Source organism: Pseudorasbora parva, chromosome 13 (genome assembly GCF_024679245.1).
Source record: "Pseudorasbora parva isolate DD20220531a chromosome 13, ASM2467924v1, whole genome shotgun sequence".
Classification (NCBI taxonomy): Eukaryota; Metazoa; Chordata; class Actinopteri; order Cypriniformes; family Gobionidae; genus Pseudorasbora; species Pseudorasbora parva.
Window position 1 is genome coordinate 18,576,440 of NC_090184.1, and position 13,437 is coordinate 18,589,876.

A 13,437-nucleotide genomic window follows, 5' to 3' on the forward strand; every position below is an offset into this window, starting at 1 on the left:
TATTTAGTGTATATAATATGATGACTTAATAATATACAAAATATATAGTATTTCACAACATCATTTTCTCAGTATTCAACTCAACCAAAAATCACAAAGCAAAACTGAAACCAGATGTTTATTAGGTTTGAATGCAGTAAGCATATCTGCAATGTATTTAGGTCCTTGCTAACTGAATGATTTTTAAAGGGGTAATGAACCGAGAAATCAACTTTCCCTTGAGCTTTTGATATATAAAAAGTCATCATGTTAATATAAGACAAGGAAGTTTTCAGCACTGAAACTTATATGAGTAGTTTCACCGAAAATGAGTATAAATATCTGCAATAGTAGATACCCCCCCACACACGCACACACACACACACACACACACACACACACACACACACCCATCCAACTCAAGAGCATGACATATAGATGCCATAAATAGGATGGGGGTGGTGGGGTGGGTGGTTTGTGCGTGTAATACTCCATAAAGTGCGTATCTTATGCACGCGATAAAGTGCGTACCATATGCACGCCAAAATGAGTTTTGGCGTATACATTCCACGAGATTGCACACTCATACTATTGATACGCATTCACATGTGATCATGGTGTCTGCAATGTACTTGGTGTGTGTGTGTGTGTGTGTGTGTGTAGGTGTGTGTGTGTGTGTGTGTGTGTGTGTGTGTGTGTGTGTGTGTGTGTGTGATGCACGCTTCGTGCTTAAATCCATCAATCAGGTGGGCCAAGTAATAAAAAAATAACATTCCAATCAATCACAGGTGGATGAGAGAGAAATCATTGTGTTTGTTTGATTAGGACATTTTGCAAGCCCTGTGGGCAATTCATTCCGGTTATACCGTTTCCCACACACGTTCAAAACAATTCCCACATGTACTGACAGGGGAGCTGAAGCTCATTAAATATGCAAATCTTATCCAATCCTAGCAGTGGCCAAGTCTTCAATCTGGCACGCTCATAAAAACCGAGCATTTCAGGAGAGAGCCTCAAAACCAGTGTAGAAAATAGCCTATTACTATTCATTATGATTTTTGGATGTAAAAACCACACAAACTACATAAATTGACCTCAGACAACAGTATAAACAAATAAAAAAAAACTGTTCACGACACCTTTAAAAATAGACACTTTAAAATCAATTCTATGTGACTGGACAAACATGAAGATAAACAGATCAATTCCAAATGTACGCCTCTTTTTTTACCCCTAAGAACAAACAACACAGTGTCAGACATTAAGGAGCAGGTTGTTCTCTGGATGCTTGACTGACTCTAATAGCCTGGCCTCCCACGCATCCCCCTTATTGTGGTAGTCCAGGACTCAGTGTCTAGCCAGCATGTTCTCAGCGCACATCCGCACAGAAGCTGCTTGTACTTGTGAATGAAACGATGTGCAATGGAGAACTAGGGCATGTGGTATGAAGTGAAAAAACAACATGAACTCTGAATGCAGGATTATGGTTGGAATTAAACAGCCCAAGGGTCTGGATAATCTTTAACAGCAATCTGTAATCTGAGGTCACATTCACAAACACTGCATTCAGACTCTCTCTGTCCCTATATCACAAGTTGTTTTTCTTCATCACTTAAACATGTATTTTTTTCTTCTTCGTGTTATCTATAAGCTAGTGTGCTTAACACTGACAAAAGCCCCCTATATTATAAACAGACGCTGAAGCTTTGGTTAAAATCGGTCACTAATTTCTACATGGTGAATAGCACATAGTGCACTATAAAGGGGATAGGGAATGATTCAGAAAGTGTAAATATGCTTCCCATTGGGGTTAAGGAAGTCTGGTTTCATATTAGTGTCACATGAACTGTCGCAGCACACACAGTCTGCTCTGGTCCAAAGACACGCAGGTCGGCACATACCAGAAAACGCATCGGACCCATTTGAATACAGCGATATGGAAATTAGGAGGAGAAATGGTTAGAGAAAACTGCGGCTTTACCAAGCTCAACAGCTCTGGCCGAGCCGTGATATATAAACAAAGTGCTCTTGGCAATTTTTAAAAAGGGGAGGAGCTGAACGATATGTCCCGCCCTTACTTCCTGTTTCAGTGAAGACAGGAAGTGAAGATGTTTCAGTGAAGACCATAGACTGTAAAAATAATATGGACGTAGTGTCCGTGACGTCACCCATAGGATTCTGAACTGCAGTTTTGAAGTGCAAAGTAGAGACGAGCTGTCAATGCGTCATCGCGCGTCACGGCCGGATAACAAAAAATGGGCAAAGAGGCGGGACGTGGGCGGAACTGAGGTGACGCAATGACTAACAGACAGCGGATAAATGGCTATCCACCTGTCAATCAAATTGGCCACGCCCTTAATTATGCAGAACTTTAAGGGTTTATATAGCCGTATATAGGCCTGTGGCCTCCCTAGTGGCCAGTATGAATTGCAGAGGAATTGCAGTTTAAGTTACTTCCGTATTAGCTTCAACAGAAACTGCGAGAGGTTGCCGCTTGGTGAAGACTTGGATTGACACCCCATCTTTCAGTGAAGACAACTGATGGGAATATCCAATCTGTCCGATTACACGGCAGGTGCAAATACACGTATTCAATTCATATCAGATTTATTTCCACATATGAATGAGGCCTGAAACTGATCTGAGAATATAAAAAAGGGATGGAGGCGAATGACGTTAACAAGGTGGACATGAATTGCGATCACAAGCAACAAGGGCTCGCCTCTTTTTTCTCCAGGCTGGTCTCACAAAATTCCGTGAAATGAATGCGAACCCTTAACTCAAAATCCTTGTTAGTTTCACAGAACCGCCGAAAATTCTGTGATGGGTCCATGGAAGTGATGCCTATGTGAGTCAGTGACAGGCAGCATCCATGGTCCACACACAGACTCCCAACACACATTTAATTCTTTGCATTTGCAAAAGGAGATGTGATTTTAAGAATATTTATAGGCTACTTTTATATTTTGGAGCAACTCCACTTCTAACCTAAACCTACTTCTAAAAAAGGAGTATCGATTCAGAATTTGGATCACCAATGTCACGTGAATTCAGTAGTTTGACACGCAATCTGAATAATGAATCGATACGCTGATTCATAACCGTTCGAATCTTTGTTAGCGGAATGAAAACAAGCAGGGAAGAGAAGACAATGCTGAATAAAGTCGTAGTTTTTGTTACTTTTGGACCAAAATGTATTTTCAATGCTTCAAGAGAGTCTAACTAACTAACTGATGTCACATATGGACTACTTTGATGATGTTTTTATTCCCTTTCTGGAAAGGGACAGTATACCGTACATACATTCAATGGAGGAACAGAAAAGCCTCGATCTTAATATAAAATATCTTAAACTGTGTTCCGAAGATGAACGGGGGTCTTATGGGTGTCAAACAACATTAGGGTGAGTCATTTTGGGGGGAACTAACTAGCCTGACGTGGTCATACTCAATTCTAGTCAGAATATGAGTCTGAAACTGCTCCATTGGGCTGTGATTATGGGGCGTGTTTCAGCCGAACCAGGAAAGATATAAATTGGACAGACCTACAACCAATCAGAGCAACGAAGCGACGCATTGTCAAATGTCAACAGAGCTCAACTGCACTGTGTTGCCAAGTCCGCGTTTTTTTCCCCGTGGGTTGTTTTCTATGTCCGCGGGTTGAAGCGACTATAATGTGATATATAGACCCATGAGTGCAAATTTTAACAGGCAACCGTGCCAAAATAACACATTTTACCCCACAAATGCCATTTTCCCCCCGGAGAACCCCCCGAGAAGCTATTGTTCAGGGCTAGTAGTTGGCGGGTTTTGTTGTAAAAACTTGGCAACCCTGTCTGCACACGCGCTGGAATCAGGCTGGAATACACGATCTTTGCCGGTGTTGTAAAAAAATAAAAAAATTGAATGATACACAGAGTACTTACCCAACATGATCATCATTTCTTAGAGAAATTGTGAAGGTGAATGCATATACAAACAAGCTCTCCGTTTAGGATTCGAAAAAATATAATCCAAGCCCCTTTGATGACGTGATGATTACGTTACTGTTGATCATCTGTCCGTTATCGTCTAAAGCCCGCCCTGATGATTTCATTGGTCCGAACAGTTTCTGTTCGGGGATAATCACTCCTCTATGGATCGAGGCCAGACCGAACTGCCCGACCTAAAAATGTTGTGGGCGAGGACAAGTTCAGCTGGCATCCAGGCAAGGAACTAACACTTTAACATGTGACATTTTAATCATATTTTGCTAAAATGAACAAAATGACTTTAAATGAAAATATTTGTTCATTTTGCTGTCCAAGATCCAAGTCCGTAAAATGATCCGAACTTCCCACTACTTTGCGTCGCTCAACATTCGTCACGTACTCTGTTGCTCTGAATGGTTGTAAGTCTATCCAATTGATGTCTTTCCTGGTTCGGGTGAGCATTTGTCAGTAATTTTGCAAAATCTGTTGGTGAGTGAACGTCAGGCCTAAAATTGTGCAGTGTGAACTTGGCATTGATGTAGAGACTTTCAACCAGCATAACAAACATGTTTCTAGAACTAATCAACTACTGCCTTTAAGCAAGAATTACAACTGTGTAAAAATAATTGCTTGTTTAAAAGGTAGAATGTTTCTTATAAAAAAACGTGATTATGGTTAACATGATAAATGTTATTTTGGTTTTTAAATGAGAAAACAGGTGCATAAGTGACTAAGTTTGATCATAACTTGAAATCTACACCACATGTGACAATATTGAATGCTATACAGTACAGATAGTGTTTAAAACCGCTGGGGAGGTTGGGGATTTTTAATACTGTTTTGGTGAGTCTGACTCAACCAGGAGTGAAACTTATGCTTTATTTCGATTAGTCCACTTTAGACATTTTACTAACTATAAGTAACTTTGCAACTACTTGTTAACTAACTCTCTTTAGTAGACTGTTAGATCAGGGTTAGTGTAATGAGGGGTTCAGGGTAGTAGAACAAGTTGACATGTAGTTGCAAAGTTACTAGAGAATGTCTGTATCAAAATAAAGTGTTAGCAGATACTAGGCAGACAGTCTGCTAATACTAATTTGAGTTATTTAACATATAGATGCAAAGTTACTTACAGTAGTATAATGTCTAATGTGGACTATCAAAATAAAGTGTTAAACAAAACATTTAATGGAATGTAAGATGTCACAGCTGATGTGTAAATATATACATGACATAACTGTAACACAGACGCAGAAAATCGTTCTACCTCACAGTCATTTCCTGCTCCTGAAGTCATGTAATAGCTGTCATTTCCTGTAATCAATTGTAGAACCACTACTGTAAAAATTACTGTGAAAGTACGGCAACAAAATGCAAATTCAAATGAGAGTCTGGAAAGTATAGCCAGAAATAAAGTGGAGATTCACCATTATTCTTTTTTCTTTACGGCATGGAACATCTCCCACAAGTCTGAGCTCACATTTTATTTATTTTAATTGACAACAACAAACACATTGCACTACTGAGGGAGGGTGTGTGTGTGTCAGTGAGTCACATACTAAGAATGGAAATGACGGTTCCTAATCGATACAGCGTATCAAATGTGATGCATCACAAGAATGCAGTCTTATGCTATTGCTCAAAAACTCCCCTTATGATAATTAAATTTGCCTGTGGTCAGCCAAACCAACGTAAAATGACATCATTATGTCTCATGCTGACATGAAGAATTATTCATAACTCTCATGTTCTGCTAAGACTGACTTTACTTTTTTTATATGTGGGGTCCTAGTCTCAGTCATGTATGTGTATCTTAATTATATTAAATGTTCCTCAGACCTCAGTGTTGAAGCTTTATTCGCCTGATTTAACATGTGACTCCTATTTCTGTCAATTTGAAGTCCCAAAAAAGTCCCATCAGTTAATGCATTAACAACCTTTAACTAACAATGAGCAATACATGTGTTAGACCAGGGGTTTTCAAACTTTATGACGCCAAAGACACCCAAATTTGATAAACCTTTTATGATGGACCCCCTTACTAAAATCCATTTATATATTTATGTTTGAAAAACAACGTTTAAACTGTTAAGATTAACATGCAAATGTAAGTTTGACATTACAAACACATCATATTGTTTCCAAACCAAAATTGGCTATACTTAAAGTTGGATGTATAAACCTGAAGAAGAACATTTTCAATTAAAAATTATTTGTATAAGCAACTTTCACAATAAATGTAAGTAGCTTACATACTGCTTTAAGAATATTGCCTTACAACCCCAGTGAGCGAGATAAAAGTGACTATAGTGAGAAAAACTCACTAGAAAAAGACAAAATTCTACACTGTAAAAAGTTGTGTTGGTTTTTGTTGGTTTAACTTAAAAAAATAAGTAACCTGGTTACCTTAAAATTTTGAGTTTATTGAAATTAAAAATTTGAGTTGATACAATGAAGGAAATTTGTTTAATAAATAGAAACTCAAAATATTTTTGTATCTGAACCACATAAAACAATTGATAAATCATGAAAATCGCACAATTTGGCATGTTTCACTGCGTCATCATAAATAAAACACACAATTACGCAATAATATTTTAATAAAGGGTGTCGAATCTCAAAAAATGTTCATTGTATTAACTCAAAATGTTAATTTCAATGAACTCAATTTTTTAAGGCAACCAGGTAACTTTTTTCCTAAATAATTTTTTACAGTGTAGAAAGTATGTATACTACAAGAAAGTGGAGAGACATTTAGAAATGAGAACATGTTAGAATGTTCGGTAGATTTGATCAATTTTTGATTTGTCTTTTTATTCTCTAAAATTTTCTGGGGACCCCTTAGAACCCTCGGGAGGACCCCTGGGGATCCCCGGACTGCAGTTTGAAAATCCCTGTGTAAGAGTATTTAATTATCTTTATTTACATTAGTGAATAAAAATACCTTACAGGTCAGAAGTCATATTAGATCCGAATATTCGAAAGATCGAAGTCATCATGCCGTAAACGGTTTAATTGAGGATGCCGTATCGATGTGGCAATTTCAGAGGGGAGACTAATTGGCACACAAGATACAACTTTTGATTTTTATAATATATTGGTAAATGTTGACATGAATAAACTATAATGACTAATAAATACATATTTTTCACTTTAAGGTCATGTTAATTTATGTAGTTAATTAATATTAACAAATGAAACCTTATTTTAAAGTCCTAACAAAACTACAAATATAAACCAATGGCATGAAGTGTATCAGAGAATTTTATTAACTGCATTATTTATTGTTTTTATTGTTTGGATCATTGAGACCCCAAACAATAGTAATGTGATGTTTGAAACAGGATATTAAATATGCAACAATGCTTTGGTGTGAGGTATGTGTCAAAAGTTTCCCAGCAGGACATAAACATCGCACTGTCTCTGTCAGCTTGCCTTCTTCCCATTGTGAATCCTGATGCCATGTGTTCTCCAGGTAAGCAACGTGCATGCACCCGGCCATCCACGTGATGGAGAAGAAAACATGGTTCATCAGATCAGGCCACCTTCTTCCATTACACTGTGTTCCAGTTCTGATGCTTACGTGCCCCGCTGTTGACGCTTTCGGCAGTGGGCAGGGATCAGCATTGGCACCCTAAATAGTCTGTGGCGATGCAGCCCCATACACAACAACCCACATCAAGATGTTTGGTCTGGAGACTCACCATAGACAGGGCTCAATCCGAGGGGCGGGATAAACGGTTGTCTTTCAAACTCCCTCTGCACGCGATAGGATAGCGCTACAACCAACCAGAGCAACGAAGGTGAAACAGAGCTTGTTGATAGATTAAACATTCACCGTATCCGGTCGGCAAAACTCAGAACACATCTTCCCTTCTTAAGAATGACTTCAGTGCCGTTCTTTGTTCTTTTCTCAGAGAAAAGCTTAACTCCAAGTCTTCCAGAGTCGCGGTCAAAGCTGATTCAAAAGACCGCCGTTAGCCAGTTTCTGTGTTTACTAGAAGCACGCAAACGCAACTCGGCCGTCCTCTTTATGGCCCCGCCCACCGACTAAATACACGATGTGATTGGCCCGGCAAGAGTTAGGCGATTACAGCTCAGAAGGGTATTGAGAGTTGCTAGACGACGCAGGCAGATTAGATTTGCTGCCGCTAGGGTGCATCTAGATTTCTAGGCTATATTCTGACACCTTTCTATAAGAACCAGCATTAACTTCTTGAGCAATTTGAGCTATAGCTCGCCTGTTTGATCAGACCACACAGGCCACCCTTCGCTCCCCACGTGCATCAGTGAGCCTTGGCCGCCGATGACTCTTTCACTGGTTCACCACAGTTCCTTCCTTGGACCACTTTTGATGGATACTGACCACTGCAGACCGGGAACTCCCCACAAGAGCTCAAATCTCAGACCCCAACCAGTACATGAGGGTTAAAATGATAAGAAACTTCAATGTGTTGATGAAAAGTATCATTGCATATGATCTGCCAAAATATACACTATTTCACAATGTCGTTACATTTCACTGCCTGTTGAAAATGAGTAACTCACAAAGCAAAACTAAAAGCACTGTTGTCAAAGGAAGAGGAGGAGGATCCTCCCATGCAAAGTGTGTGTAAAGAGCAGCTGAGTTTAGCTCTCTGTCCTCCTTTCTCATTCACTCCCTCTGTCTTGAATTTCCCTTCATTTACGGTTTCCTCCCCGTCTTTTTCCCCTATATAGTTTCTCCCACAGCTGTGGCCACTCTTCCATCCCACACTTCTCTTCCTGTTAAGTTTAAGAATTTAAAGTTTCGTGTTTATGCTTGCCTAATATTAATCGGGCTGTCAGTGCATGTCTATGCTCGTCAAATAATTGGTTTGTGACATAACCATCATTCCACTGAATATGAATTTAGTGAAGACATCACTATTGATACGAGATTAACTGCTAATGTTGTAACTAGTACAGTCAGTGAAGTGTGTTCATTTAGTGCAGTTAATTCTGTAAAAAAGAATAAAAATATCAATCATGGATTGCATCTAAATATCTAAATATATACAATATGTTCTTGTTCATGTTGTTTCTGCTGCTACTTCAATCTTGCCAGACCACAATAACTCATGCTGCTCAGAATAAGTAAAGTGCTGTTCACTCTGGTGTTCAAAATCATCCTTCATAAACGGCCACTAACTCTTCAAACAGGCTAAATAAACGCCAATAATTTGGCCTATAATATGGAACAAAAATATACACACCCCTGTTAAAACAGCATGTTTTTTGTGATGTTAAAAATGAAACAAAGATAACCACAGTGACACATTTCAGAGAAGATACAAATACAAACTTAAAATAACTGCATAAGTGCGCACACCCCTGAATGTATTTTTTTTCCCGACTGCTTACACACAAAATCTTTACCAGTCACACGAGTTCTAAATACACTAATTTTCAGCCTCCGACTCCAACGTTTTCAATTTCATAAAACACAAAACACAATTCTCTGTGAAACACATAAGAGGAAGTATCTTGATTTCCTTTTTCAAACACAAACAATCAAAATGCCGCATAATTCATCAGAGCCTAACACAAACTCCTCACATGTGCAAACACACAACTGCTCACACGTTTTCAAAACGATGTCTCCTTTTTTCAAAACTCTACACAATTCTCAAAACTGCACACACAAAATGCAAAATGCCTCAAATCTCCTTCAAAATGTATCATTGCATTCAGAATGTAACTGCATTCAAAATGACATAAACACGTGTCAGAATGTAGCATTTCCATCAAATGTTAAAAACTTATTTTATAATAGTACATTTTTGGATATACCATGTAAACTGCTGTTCTAAATCTAAAGCTCTTTGGTCTTTCATAGGCTTATATCTACATTCCAATACAATGTTCTACATTGAAAGTCTGATGAGAGGGGTATCACGTACACTGTAAACAATGTAGAAACAGAAAATATTTATTAGGCCAAACATTACTGTTGAATACAGTAGTATGCAACAAAACCATAAACATAAAAGTATATTCTTTAGAATACAGTAAAGAATACAATTGCTGCATTGCTTGCATTCATTATTCAAAACCTATAACTTGACCTTTGACCTGTTCTAAAGCCATGATTGGTTAGTGTTAAGTAAAGCAGCAGTAGCATTGGTTGTGTTTGGAAAAGGAAATCAAGATACTTCCTCTTAGATTTTGTGTGTTACATAGATAAATAGATAAAAAAGTTTTATGAAATTGAAAACTGAGTCAGAGGCCGAGAATTAGGGTATGGTTTTGCAAATTTGGTGTGTGGTTCTGGTGTTTAAGTGTCAGGTTTCAGAAATTGGATGACAACTAATGATTTTGTGTGTAAGCAGTTGGAAAAAACACCCCCGTAACACCCCACAACAGTAATATTTGGCCTTATACAGTTTTTCTCAGTTGTTTACACACAAATACGTGAGAGTCATGCACCAACCCCCGGAACCAATTCTGCTAAACTAAGCACAATTCCTGCTTTACACTCAAATTTCAATCGAGAAAAACTGTACTGTAGAACATTTTATTGAAATGTAGATATAATCCTATGAAAGACCAAGCAGCTTTAGATTTAGAACAACAGACAGTATATCCAAAAAAGTTACTCTTATGAAAGAAGTGTTTGCCATTTGATGCAAATTCATTCTGATATGTGTGTATGGCCTTTTGAATGCAGTGTTACATTTTGAAGCATTTTGCATTTTGTGTGTGCAGTTTTGGTAATTGTGTGTAGAGTTTTGAAATAAGGAGACAGTTTTGAAACCATGCGTAAGATGTTGGAAAAAAACCTCATATTTAGACAAAGCACCCTTTGATTTTAAAGCACTCAATCTTTTTTGGATAGGAGTATATCAGGGGTGTGTAGACGTTTTATATCTATCTTAAGATAGATGATGAGAAATAAAAAATAAATATATTTAATTTCTACATGCCAGTCTTTTTATTTCTCATGATATATCATCCAGTATAATTAACTTACAAAAGAGTTTTAGTAACTAAAAAAAGAACTGTAGAGAGCACGTGATCTTTTACTTTAGATTTACTCTCGAATTATAGCTACCGCTGTTGTTACCATTGTTGTGTTTTGATGCTGAATGTTGAAATCTGTGTGAGTGCAAGATATTGTTACAAATATAGAGGGATTATATCAACCCAATTAAAAGTTTCACAGGTATTCACGACGTAAGTGTTAGCACTAAAATTGTAAACGATCATTTAAAAAAAAATTTGAAAGGTGACCTTAATTTCTGACTAAATTATAGTTAATTATTCAGTCAGTCGCTAGGTCAACTTTTGAAAGCAACCTATTTATTACATCTCTTCCTTCCTTCCATTTGCAGCATCAATGTGAAGAGAGTTATTATAATATGAATGTTCCAAGTGGCCAAACGCCAAAGTGAACATTGATCACCATAATGGTGAGTTTTGTTTTGTTTTTGTTTTGTTTTGTTTGTAGGTTTTCGGAGTAAGCAATGATGTGAATAGAACAAATTACTAGATTTTTAAGTTAAGAAATTTAACTTAAAAGAGTTAGTTAGAATCACTATTAGGATTTTACACTGTTGTTGCTGCATTGTGTGTGAGTGTGTGTGTGTGTGTGTGTGCACGCGCGCACGTGTGTGCATGTGTGTGTGTGTGTTGTCATGATTTTCTATTCTGGTGGGGACTTCAACCAGTTTATCAGATTATAAAAAGTTTTCTGTGATGGGTATTTGGATTAGTATATAGGACTATAATTTTGTATAGTATTAAAACCATTAAGTCTATCTATATGTGGCTTTATGAGGGTGTCAGGATGAGGGTGTACATCTTGAGTGTTTCAGTTATTGTTGCAAGGGTGGTGTTGTGGGCTGAGGTTAGTTTTTACAAGCCATGTAGTGTCACAACTTCCTGTTTAAGAAAGAAATAAATGAAGAAAAAAAAACACATCTGTCCTCGTTGCTAAGGCAAGAAAATAGGGTCTGTTTGGAAACTAATTCAACAATGGAAAATGGTGATGACTAGATAATAAAGCATTGCATAGATAATAGTCTGGCATATGCTTTATTAAATTTGTTTTAATTTTTATCATTTGTGACCCTGGACCACAAAACCAGTCATAAGGGTACTTTTCTTTTTTTTAATTGAGGTTTATACATTATCTGAAAGTTGAATAAGTAAGCTTGATGTATGGTTTGTTAGAATATGGCAATATTTGGCCGAGATGAAACTATTTGAAAATCTGGAATCTGAAGGTTTCAAAACATCTAAATATCGACAAAATCACCTTTAAAGTTGCCCAGATTAAGTCCTTAGCCATACATATTACTACTAATAATACAATTTTGATATATAGGACATTTACAAAATATCTTAATTGAACATGATATATACTTAATATCCTAATGATTTTTGACATAAAAGAAAAATCAATAATTTTGTTGACTATTGCTACAAATATACCCATGTGACTTATGAATGTTTTTGTTGTCCAGGGTCACATTAAATTAAATTATAATTTGATTCAGTTAAAACTGGAATGCACTAAAATTTAAAATTTAGACATTTAAATATTTGATACTTTAATACACACACACACACACACACACACACACACACACACACACACACACACACACACACACACACACACACGCACACACACACACACACACACACACACACAGGAAGTTGATGAGTAATCCAATAAAAATCAATACTTACTCTATAGGTAACTTCGATACTTTATACTAACTCGTACATTTTGTTCCAGAGAAAACAACCAACCAGATCTATTAAGAAATAAATTAAGAAACAAATAAGCTAACTATAGTTAACTTGCGTAAAAAAATATATTTTGAAAAAACTATCTAACTTGTGTTTACTTTTGCAGAACTTCCTGTCTCCCGTGATGTCACTTGTCTCAGTAAAAGTAGGAAAACGCAGAAAGACATCAACAATAACTGAACGCATCAAAGCCATTCATTTAAAATCACAACTGAACAGAACTTTCAAAACAGATCATTCCGACTTAAGGACTTTCCCCAGAATCCCCAGTGACATGATATTAATAAGATATTATAAACATTGACATCATGATTGTCTGTCCAATTTGAAACTATTTGTATTGTGAAAAGGGCTATACTTTACAAATAAATTGTACTTGCTAGGACCAATGTTTATGATATATATATATATATATATATATATATGTATTCTAAAGTACACAAAAGTTGAATTCAGTCAGTCAGTTTATTCTGAATAACACAATACCGTAACTAAAAGAACTGAAAAATAGTCCCATCATCGATCATATGTAAAGAAGGCATTCTGAACGGGAAGTCCAAAAGTCTTTCAGTTACCAAAGGGGAACTTCACATGAAAACAAGCCTTACAGAGTTACCATCGTACACTCCTCTGGTCAGAAGAGCAGATAATCCCCAGGATTAACCAGTTGGCAGGGGGAATAATAATTCTAGAAAATATTGTAATCCCAG